The sequence below is a fragment of the Corylus avellana genome, chromosome 5 (assembly GCF_965113065.1).
Source record: "Corylus avellana chromosome 5, dhCorAvel1.hap1.2, whole genome shotgun sequence".
Classification (NCBI taxonomy): Eukaryota; Viridiplantae; Streptophyta; class Magnoliopsida; order Fagales; family Betulaceae; genus Corylus; species Corylus avellana.
The window spans coordinates 6695956-6707786 of record NC_142494.1 but is presented as its reverse complement, the minus strand read 5'-3'; the positions used below and the strand labels follow the sequence as shown (position 1 = coordinate 6707786).

The window sequence follows — 11831 nt, the reverse complement described above, 5'->3', positions numbered from 1 at the left end:
GTTCGCCATGGCTCTGTCTAAACATTCCATAATTAAATTGCCATCCTCCCTCTTATTGCTCCATGTATATTTAGGGCCCACGAATCCCATGTCATGAAGCTGGCACTTCTCCAAGGTTTCCTGAAAATCCCGTATTTGTCTCCTCGGCCGTTTCTTTGCTCCAAACTTCTCAGAATCTGCCAGTATTTCATTGAAATCCCCCAACACACATCCATGCATTAAGAGACAAATAATGAAGATGCATGAGGAGATTCCATGATTCTATTCGGTTTGCCACTTCCGGGTTGCCATAGAAGGCGGTTAATGTCCACGGTTGTGCACCTCCATTCACCCTTACCATAGCATTAATATGCCTCCGGCTATAATTTTGTATTTCCACCACATCATTGTTACTTCAAAACAACGCCAATCCCCCGTTTTTTCCCACACTATCTACCACAAAAACACTCCCAAAACCAAGTTGATACTTTAGCCTTTCCACCCTAGGAGCTTTAAGTTTGGTTTCTATGAGGAAAACCAAACTGGGTTTCTTCTCCCTTACCAAGCGGCAAAGGTCACGAACTGTCCGGGGGTTCTCAAGCCCCCGGCAGTTCCAACTTAATAGACTCATGGTGCTTGGCGGGACTGGTCCCCAGCCACCGCCAAATGAGCCCCATGGACCCGTTCTTTCTCCTCTGCCTTCTTCCCTTTTTTCTCTTCTTTTTTCTTATTTTCGTTTCCCCAGCCTCTCCTGCACTCCTCTTTCCCAAAACCACCTTCTCCACATCACCCTCAACTACACCCCTCTTCACCTCACGTGCCTTCTTTTTCCATTTGCGAATAGACCCAGATAGCATAACTTCCTGGACCCTTAATTCGCTTGGCCCAAGGATCTCCCTTGTTAATGGGCTAGCAGCCCTTTCCTCATCTGACGTGGCATCATGGTTTTATCATGAGTTTGCTGCAGCTCCCTCAATTCTTGCATGTTTTGCGCCCTAAGCTGATTCCACTCACCACCATTATTCCCTTCCATTCCCACCTTCTTTCCATTTTTGGAGATTTCAAAACGCCCCATTAATTCTCCTTGATCACCTCCACTTTCCACCTTAGACCTCTCTTCCATCAATGTGTCATATTCCCCACAAGGAAATCCACCAGTAGCAGCAACAGTTTCTTTTTTGGAATTTATGGAAATTCTATCTTTGTCAATCATCGGATCTTTCCTTGTTTGGTGACCGTTACTGTCCGAATTTGTACTCCTCGCCGGCCGGACGTTTTCAGACCTCGTTTCCGACGCCGAGCTATGGAAAAAATCTTCTTCATGGAGATTTTCATCATCCCCATACCATCCCCTTCTTGAATTTTGCCTTCTTTTCGGAGAACCAACTCACATCCATGGTCCATACTCATTCTCCCTCCCCTTGCCATGTTTCCAACGTATTTCTTCATTCACACACCCCCCAGTGCCATGCCGAATGACCCCACATTGAAAACAAAATTTTGCAATTTTTTCGTATTGAAAAGGAATCCATAACTTTTTGTTTTTCAACTGAAGGATCCGGCCTCTTGGCAGTGGTTTAAGCACATTAACTTGGACCTTGACTCGTAAAAATTCTCCCCAACCATTTCCATTCTCATCCGTATCGACATCTTCTACTTCCCCAATGATTGCACCCAGTTTGTAGCCCATTTCCCTTCCCATACACGAGAGCGGCAATTTAAACATCCGAACCCAAAATGATACCGTGTCAAAATTCATTTCGCTTGGAGGCGTGACTCCATCATATTCAGCCACTGAGAATAGTTGGCCCTCAAAAATCTATGGTCGACCCTCCATGACTCGAATTTTATCCCACTGGTGTTCAAAATCTATGAGAAACATGTTTTCTCCCAAGACTTTAAACTCCAATGACCCCGTAGGCCTCCACCATCTAATCAGTTTTGCCCTTATAAGATTCTTACTCACAAACCTATCGGAGATAAGTTTGTCTACCAGGCAATTGTTCCCTTTTTCCGAGATCTCTGCCACATCTTCGTCTACCACAGCTAGTCCATCCCTTTCTTCTTCCGTCAATGAAAACCTTCCCCAAAGAGCCTCAAGTTCGTCTGCCATCCTTGCCGTCAGCAAACAATGTCCGCACAAATCACAGATAGCACCGTAAAATTTTCCATTCCGTTCACAAAGCTGTTGAGTTTCGTGAAGAAAGCACGTTTTCCTTCTCCTCTAGGTTGTCGGGGAGCCTAGAGAGAAAATTTTATATAAAAATTGTTTTAAAAAAAGTAACGTGAACAATAAATCCACAATGTTATTTTTTAATAGCATTGAATAGTTTAATTATCATTACAATATGATAAATATATCAAATGGAAAGCTTTATATATATAGTGCAGTAATATGAATAATTTAATTTGTACTTGAGCAACAATTGGATCTCTTCGTAGCTACTTTAGTATATGTTATTATAAAATATAACAAAATTATTATGAAAACTAAATAAATCATTTTAGTATATGCATGTTGTCAATTTATTTAAACATTTTAGTATATGTTGTCAATTTATTTAAAAATTTGAAAGAAAAAAAAAAAAACACAACTTGAAACTAGCTAACACTCACTCTTTAATATCTCTCGAATTAAATATTGCATTAATATCTTCTCAAACTACAAGAAAAGTTTGCAAGGTAACCCTCTTCGCACTAAAATGATAAAAATACCCCTATAAAAAATTTAGGGAAAAATACATAAAATCAAGAAAAACATTATTAAAAAATTGGTAACCTATTTCAGCGAGTAATGGGTTAGCATAATTATATGACTAGGGGTGGACTCACATATACCATTGGGGGGCCCCAAAAGTTTTAAAATTCGTCTTATAATATGTCGTTTTTTAAAAAATTGTCCCTCCAAAATGCTATATTTGTCCCCCCATAATTTTTCTTTCACATTTTTCCCCCTCTTGCAACATAGAAAACTGGAAATACCCCCATCCAATTAGTTTCTTCCTGTTGGCTTCTGACCAAACTCCAGACCTGATTTGAGACTTGAAACTACTTTTTTGTGGGACTTTGAGCTTTGCACTCTGCATAGCATCATGTCAACTTGTCAAGGCATCAAGTCATTACACTCAAGAAATTAAATAGCATTTCTTTGGCACATTTGGCTTGGGTAACTGAAAGTCTGAGACCACATGGCACATTTGGCATAAAAATCACTATTGAATCAAAATTCAAATATGATTCATCTAAAAATTAATTGTGATTTTAAAAGGCACATCAACTTTAGGAGGATAAAAATATGATAAAAAAATGGTCCATAATATTACTCGGGTATTTATTGGTTTGCCATATTGGACTGTACTTTTTTCTTGTTTGCCTCCTACTAATTGTCAAAGAAAATGGAGACAGGATTTTAAAGCACTCTCCCTTTTTTTTTTTTTTTGTTCTTTTTTATATTTGGTCAAATATTTTGTAACTTTTGAGTACCCCACTTTGCATATATAGGGAAAACACTCAGCATATATAAAGACAGATTATATATTTCTATGTGATCATGTATTTATTTAAGTTCGTTCCCTCAAGTCGAAACAATATAGTTTTTGCCCCTGTATATGACAATTTTATACATCCAGATGGAAGAAGTTTTTCCGACACAATTCTTTACAGAATAAAATCATAGTCCAACAAGCGTTTTTCCGACACTATATATATATATATTCCGACACAATATACTTTTTTGGACACGTTATATATATATATATATATATAGTTTTTTAAAAAAAATTCAAAATATAAAAATTGGTAATGTGCCACCACTACAAGAAATTAGGTCTTTAGGGGCGACTCAAAGTCGCCCCTAAAGGTCCTAAAGTGGACGCTGTTGCCAACAGCGTCGACTTTTCGACCCTAAAGGTGTCGACGCTAATAGTCCGATCCTAATGATCACTTTTAGCGTCCATTTTATCGACCCTAAAAGTCACAATGTTTTGACCCTAAAGATGATGTACACGGAAGCGAAAGTCGACCCTAATGGTCCTTAAAAAAAATATAATAATAAAAACTATCAGCGTCCAAATTAAAGTGGACGCTGATAGTTAACCATTAGCGTCCACAAAGTGGACCCTAATGGTCCTCAAAACTTTTCTTTTTTTAAAAAAAAAAAAAAAAAAAAAAATTAACTATCAGCGTCCAAACCAAAGTGGACGCTGATAGTTAACCATTAGCGTCCACAAAGTGGACCCTAATGGTCCTCAAAAATTAAAATAAAAAATAAAATAAAAAATAAAAAATAAAAATAAAAAATAAAAAATTAACTATTAGCGTCCAAACCAAAGTGGACGCTAATAGTTAACCATTAGCATCCACAAAGTGGACCCTAATGGTCCTAAAAAATTAAAAAAAAAAAAAAAAAAAAAAAAATCTGCGATCGATCGCACTTGGAGTGCGATCGATCGCAGTACCAATAGGTTTTCGACATTTTGCGATCGATCGCAGTTGGAGTGCGATCGATCGCAAAATATAAAAAACCTACTTGAAAACCCTCTAGTACTGCGATCGATCGCACTTGATTGATCGCACTCCAAGTGCGATCGATCGCAGAACCAGGGAACACTGGTATGAGTAACATACATCGGCTAACTCCTAACCACAATACTTCTAACATATATCAATAACAGTCCCACTAATACATGTTAATTATGAGCAAAAGGAGAGGAGCAACATAGCTAGTTGTGTATGTCAAAAGCAAGCTGCCTCCTATAACTGGATTCTGTTATTTATTGAATGTGTCCTGAACAATTTATCTATTAATCATGACAAGAGTAAAAATATTGTACTCTGTTTTGAGTGAAACCAAAGATAAATGTGGCTAAAAAAATTCAAAACATCAATGTACATATAGTCCGTTTAAAGCTTTCTTTCTTTCTTTTTTTTCCTTCTGACATGCTTGTTCACATGAAAGCCTCCTCTTTTATTGAACTCTTTGAATTGATTGACAAATTGTTAAGGTTGGTTGTCTGAAATAGTAAGATTTATCTTCCACAGATTAAGCAACCAAGGAATAACTAACTAGAACAATCGGTTGATGAAATATCTGCAAGGGCATCATGAAAACAAAACTCCAACCAACAATATTATCAAATGTTTGAATGAGCATATTAAATGGATTGTAGGATGGGTTAGATATGTGATCTTGAAGGGTCATGGCACATAGCTCTTGTGTTAGATAGAAGTACTATATATCCTCATAAGGTAAAGAAAGGTAATGTTCTCAGCTTCTCGCCTCCACCTAGTTTTATTACTTTCACTTCTCCCTTATGAGCCATGGTCAACTCCACAAATCTCTTAGTGATGCTATCTATATGTGTCAGCCTCCCATTCTCAGCCAACAAAGCTACAAGAAATTACAAAGGATTGCATACATCATAGTATGTCTAAGTCAGATTCTTGCCAGAATATGCATTTAGATTATGAATCAGCATAATGCATAGAATCAGTAAAATCGTGAGGTCAACCACAAAGTACAACTCTTCATACCCAAGAAATTCTTTGTCAGATCAGAAAATTTAAACTCTTCACTCTTGTATCTGCTGGGACTGAGAGATCCCTTGCGAACTGAGCAAAGGTCGGACTTTTCTTAGAAGCCTCTACAAGGTCAAGAAGCTCAGACTCAACCTTTTCCAGACATTTCCTTTTACTGCCGCTATGTATAATGCAGATGCATAGTTACCAGATCCCCCAAACATAGCTAGAGGCACCTGTAATTTCAAGGAGAAGCAACAAAGCAAGATAAAACAAAATCCATATGATGGGATCTGACACGAAATACGAAAACAATAAACAAATCATAACAGAGAGTAAACTGAATTTCATTGTGTGCTACATGTGTGAAGTTACACATCTATGTAAGATCTGTTGAGTATTGATAGTTTTTTTTAAAACCAAACAATAATGGCAGGCTACCTAATGGGGTAGCCTTCACCCTCCCCAATCGCTACAAGGGCTAGTGGTTAGACCTTACATTTGCTTTTGAACATGCATAAGTTTAATAGCTAAATTAATACTAAAAAAAAAAAAAAATTTAACATAGGCCAAGAGAAAGAAAAAAAAAAAAAAGTGAAATTTTGGTCAGTATTACGTGCCAGCTATCATTCCCCAAATCAGAATATATGTTTGAGCTTCAACATTAATAAATATGTGAATAATCTCACTTTCAACTGCAATTCTTTAATCATATCACTATGTTCCACTTAAATCAACGTAAATGTTTGATGCAGGGCAAATTTGTAAGACTGATACATGTATCTCCCAAACAACTAGAACAAAGCACACAATGAGGAAATATAGAGAAAAAAATTATCATATATTTTTTAACGTATATTTGATCCTTCAAAACAATTCTTTTCTTCGAAGTCTACCATATTGGAAAGTACCCCAGAACGTGTTGAAGGCTAACAAGTTCAATTACCTTAACCTTCTCTTCCTTTTGCCCAGTGGTAGTGGCATAATTCCTTGAGAACTGCATGCAAGACTAGCCACTAATTAGACAGCACACAAACAACACAATGAACAATTAAGCAAACAAATGCATAGACTTGATTAACTGGAACTTGTAATTTAATTTTATCAAGCAAAGCACTCTTTGAAAACCTCAGAACAGAAAATGCTTTAACATATTAACACCTGCAGACTGATTTATCCACAGATACTTCCTCACAACATCAAAGAGAAATAACAGCTTTAGCACATAACTGTGATTAAGGTCTACAAAATGGGCCGTCAATGAATGATTAACATTTCATATAAATTTAGGAGAAGAAATAGCATTAATTAAAGATTATAGCTTATTGACCTTGCTGATTTTGAAAAAGCAACAAAGATTAAATATATCACTAATTCTCACCCTGCAGTGGTAATGCAAATTGACATGTTTTCAAATACATTAATTGACACATTTTGCACAGAAAAGCCGAGAAGCCAACTTAATAATTGAGAATATGTCAGAGGATAGAAGGATTCAACTTCTTCAATCACAAATTTCTTTGCTAAGGAACGAAGGATTTCTCTTTTTGGTTGAAACAAGAAATCAACTTGGCACCCTTTTTCCTTTTGATGAATAACTTGGCACCCATTTCTAATACAATTATTTGGTTGGTCAATAAACATCTCCTCGTTCGGAACAAGGAACATCAACCACTTTCTCAGAAACCAAACAAAGAGTAACCCACACTGCATTGCAAACTCTTGACAAAATAAAGTCACTAATCTAACCCTAAACCACATCAGAAACAAACACATCAAATAAAAACCAAAATAATAATAATAATAATAATAATAATAATAATAATAAATAAAACAACCAGGTTGTCTGTTAATGAACCATTAATCCTTTAATCAATAACAAATTTTCTATCTTTCAGAACCAGAAACATCAAACACCAAAATACCCAAATAGCATTTATCTTTCCCTCCACTTTCTCGGCAATCAAACCGAGGGTAAACTGAAACCGCACTACCAAAAAATCGAAAGAATACAGTCACTAATCCAACCCCAAATTCGCAATGGATACAAACACATCAAACAAAACCCAAAAATTAACACAAAAATTGCAAAAATGTAAAGTTTAAAGAGGTTACCTCGAGGATTTTTCTCCCCTTCTTTTTCTTTTTCTTCTCTGGCTTCCCCGAACGATCCACCCTCTCTCTTTCTTTCTCTCTCCCTCTCTCTCTCTCTCTCTCCCTCTTTCAGCTTCTCAGCAAAGCCTTGTATGAAAGCTTTCATCGGTCAAAGTTTGGGAGAGCAGCGGTAGAGAGATTGAGAGTGAGAGTGATGAGGGAAGTGAGTGAGAGGGGTGTTAGGGAGGATTCTGGTGTTTTGAAGGTTTGGGGAAAAAGACGCGGTTTATGAAATTTTTGATCCGAAAATTTCAGATACCCGCCACTGGATGGCGCTTATTTTTCGCACTCAATAGGGGCGACTAAATGAGCCTCAAATTTATTTATTTTTTTTTAAAAAAAAAAAATTATACTTATAATTTTTTAATTTTTATTTATTTTATTTATTTTTGTTTTTCTTTATTTTATTCTGTAATATGTTTTTATTATTATAATATTAACTAATAATTTCCGTTTAATAAATTTTTATAATAAAGATCATTAAGTTGATATTTATCTTATAATTAATTATAAGATCAATACAAAATCCAAAGATAATATAACTAATGCACTAATTAAGATAATATAAAAAGCTTATAGTTCAATTGAATGTTCGATTGAACTTTCAATTGTATTCAGTTTGATCGATCAATTGATCTTATCATGATCAATCTAACTAATTCATTAGGATCAATCGGATGTTTGATCGATCAATTGATTCTATTACGATCAATCGAACTAATTCACTAGGATCGATTGGATTTTCGATCAGATGTTTGATCTTATCACGATCAATCAAACTAATTCACTAGGATCGATTGGATGTTTGATCGATCGGATTTTCGATCGAACATTTGATTGATCATTTGATTCTATCACGATCAATCGAACTAATTCACTTGGATCGATCGGATTTTTGATCAGATGTTTGATCCTATCACAATCAATCGAACTAATTCACTATGATCGATCAAATGTTTGATCAATCATTTGATCTTATCACGATCAATCGAACTAATTCACTAGGATCGATCGGATGTTCGATCAAACATTTGATCTTATCACGATCAATCGAACTAATTCATTAGGATCGATCAGATGTTTGATCGATCATTTAATCCTATCACGATCAATCGAATTAATTCAATTTCAATTTCAATTGTTTCAATCATTTGATCTTATCACAATCAATCGAACTAATTCATTATGATTGATCGGATATTCGATCAAACCTTCAATTTCAATTGTTTCAAGTTTGATCGATCATTGATTCTATCATGATCGATCGAACAAATGCACTAGGACCAAACGGATGTTTGAACGAACCTTTAATTTGTTTGAAGTTTGATCAATCATTTGATCCTATCACGATCGATCGAATATCTGATAATTTATATAAAATAAATAATGACATATTATCGGAGGTAAATTTTTGGGAAATAACATTTTATAACTAATACACTAATATAATATAAAATGCTTAGAGTTGAACTGAATGTTCGATCGAACTAATTTTTCATTTTTTATTAGCGTTTAATTTTATAAAAGTTTTAATTTCAAATTAAGAGAGAATTTATAATTTTATAAAAGTTTATTTTTATTTTTTAGAAAATATATAATTTATAATTTATAATTTCATTTTTTTTAGACCATTAATTTTATTTTATTTTTATTTTTTTACATACTCTTTAGCGTCCACAAAGTCGACCCTAATACTTAACTATTAGGGGCGACTTTCAAAGTCGACCCTAATACTTAAGTATTAGCGTCCACTTTTAGTGGACGCTATTGCCCATCAATTTTATTTTTTTATTTTTATTTTTATTTTTCTACCTACTCTTTAGGGTCGAGTTTATCGCCCCTAATAGTTAAGCATTAGGGTCGACTTTGAAAGTCGACCCTAATGATGCGTCTTCAGCGTCCACTTTTAGTGGACGCTATTGCTCATCAATTTTAATTTTTTATTTTTTTTAATTTTTTTTTACCTACTCTTTAGGGGCGATAAAGTCGCCCCTAATAATTAGGCATTAGGGTCGACTTTCAGAGTCGACCCTAATGATGCATCTTCAGCGTCCACTTTTAGTGGACGCTATTGCTCATCAATTTTAATTTTTTATTTTTTTAAATTTTTTTTACCTACTCTTTAGGGGCGATAAAGTTGCCCCTAATAGTTAAGCATTAGAAAGTCGACCCTATTGATCCATCTTCAGTGTCCACTTTTAGTGGACGCTATTGTTCATCAATTTTAATTTTTAATTTTTTTTAATTTTTTTTTTACCTACTCTTTAGGGGCGACTTTATCGCCCCTAATAGTTAAGCATTAGGGTCGACTTTGAAAGTCGACCCTAATGATGCATCTTCAGCGTCCACTTGTAGTGAACGCTATTGCCCATCAATTTTAATTTTTAATTTTTTTTACCTACTCTTTAGGGGCGATAAAGTTGCCCCTAATAGTTAAGCATTAGGGTCGACTTTCAAAGTCGACCTTAATGATGCATCTTCAGCGTCCACTTTTAGTGGACGCTATTGCTCATCAATTTTAATTTTTAATTTTATTTTTTTAAATTTTTTCTACGTACCCTTTAGGGTCGACCCTATTGATCTTTTTTTTTTTTTTTTTTTTTTTTTTTAGCGTCCACTTAAGTGGACGCTATTGGTGTACTATCAGGGTCGACTAATGTGGACGCTAAAAGTTTTTTTTTTGCCCTTTAATTTTTTCGCGCCCCTTTAATAATTCCCGCGTGTATATTAGGGTCGACTTTCTAGCATCCACTATAAAGTGGACGCTAATAGTCAACCTTTCGACCCATTATTAGCGTCCACTTTTATGTGGACGCTAATAATTAACTATTAGGGGCGACTTTTAAAAGTCGCCCCTAAAAGTTGCCCCTAATAGTTGAGTATTAGGGGCAACTATAAAGTCGCCCCTAATAAGTCGCCCCTGATGAGTCAGTTTCTTGTAGTGCACGTGTGGCACGTTGCCAATTCGTGTGGCACGTTACCAATTAGTAACGTGTCACACGTGGCACGTTACTAATTTGTTTTGACCAGCTGGGATTTTTCACAATTAATCCCAGCTCTCAGTGTAATTTGTTTTCCACTTTTCCCCCAATTTGTCCTCCTTTTTTTTTCTTTTTTTTTTTCCTCTTCTTTTTCTTCTTCCTCTTCTTTCCCTCCAGCGCGCGAGCACTATACCCCTCCCAAACAGTGATTTTTCTCTCTTCCTCCTCCGGCTGTTTGGTTCTCCTCCGGCGTTCTCTCTTTCTGCTTCTAGCTCCTCCCACGCGCACGTACGCCCTCCTCTCTCCCTCGCTCGTTTTCTCTCTTCTACTTTGGCCGGCATTGTCTCCCTCCCGGCAGCCTCTATCGCTCCGGCGGCGTCGAACCCAGGTGACTCTCCGACACTCTCTCCCTCTCCAATATTATACTGTAGGTATATATATACTCAAATTTCTCAAATTTGATGTTTGAGAAATTTGATATACGAGTGAAAAAAAAAAAAAAAAAAAAAAAAAAAAAAAAAAACCCATTTTAATTTCTCAAATTTGTTTAGAAATGACCTTTAGGCATTTGAATGGCATATTCGATGTTTGATTTTCAAAAGCCATTCGTTAATTTTTAGGCTTTTATTTGATTTCCTGATATTATTGTTTGAATGGCATATTATTCGTTAATTTTTAGGCTTTTGTTTGATTTCCTGATATTATTGTTTGAATAGCATATTATTAGTTAATTTTTAGGCTTTTGAATGGCATATATATATATATATATATATATTGTTTGATTTCCTGATATACACAATTTATTTTGCTGAAAAAAAGAAAGAAAGAAGAGAAGCCTATGTATGTGTATCTGCTACAAATGCCATACCGGGTAGCTCCAGAAGTAGACCATTCGCCTGTAATTGATGATGAGTCTAGGTTTTTTGGATTTAAGCAAAAGCATAGATTAGAGAAGAAAAAGAAAGCTAGAATGCAGGATATATATGTGAACTCTGGCCATGGATGATGAAATATTAGCTAGCAGAGAAGGAAGGAACGTAAATGGAGAAAATAATTCTTTTCTGTATATATAAGCCACTAATGTTGATTGGACTTGCCTTTCTTATGTTGTAATAACATACTTAACTCTTAATTATTTTTTTGAACATTACTTAACTCTTAATTAATTATTAAAGAAAAAGAGATTTAGGAGTAGAACAA

General features: G+C 35.3%; 1 pseudogene across 1 annotated transcript; it reads right to left on the bottom strand.

Moving 5' to 3' along the window:
* Positions 1–5044: 5044 nt before the first annotated feature.
* On the bottom strand, positions 5045–10972 carry LOC132169288 (ATP synthase subunit O, mitochondrial-like; annotated as a pseudogene). The gene is made up of 5 exons (XR_015912140.1): positions 10820–10972; positions 7612–7716; positions 6443–6493; positions 5512–5732; positions 5045–5368 (listed from the first exon to the last, which is right to left on the bottom strand). The product of XR_015912140.1 is annotated as an ATP synthase subunit O, mitochondrial-like (transcript).
* Between the last annotated feature and the right edge of the window lie 859 nt (positions 10973–11831).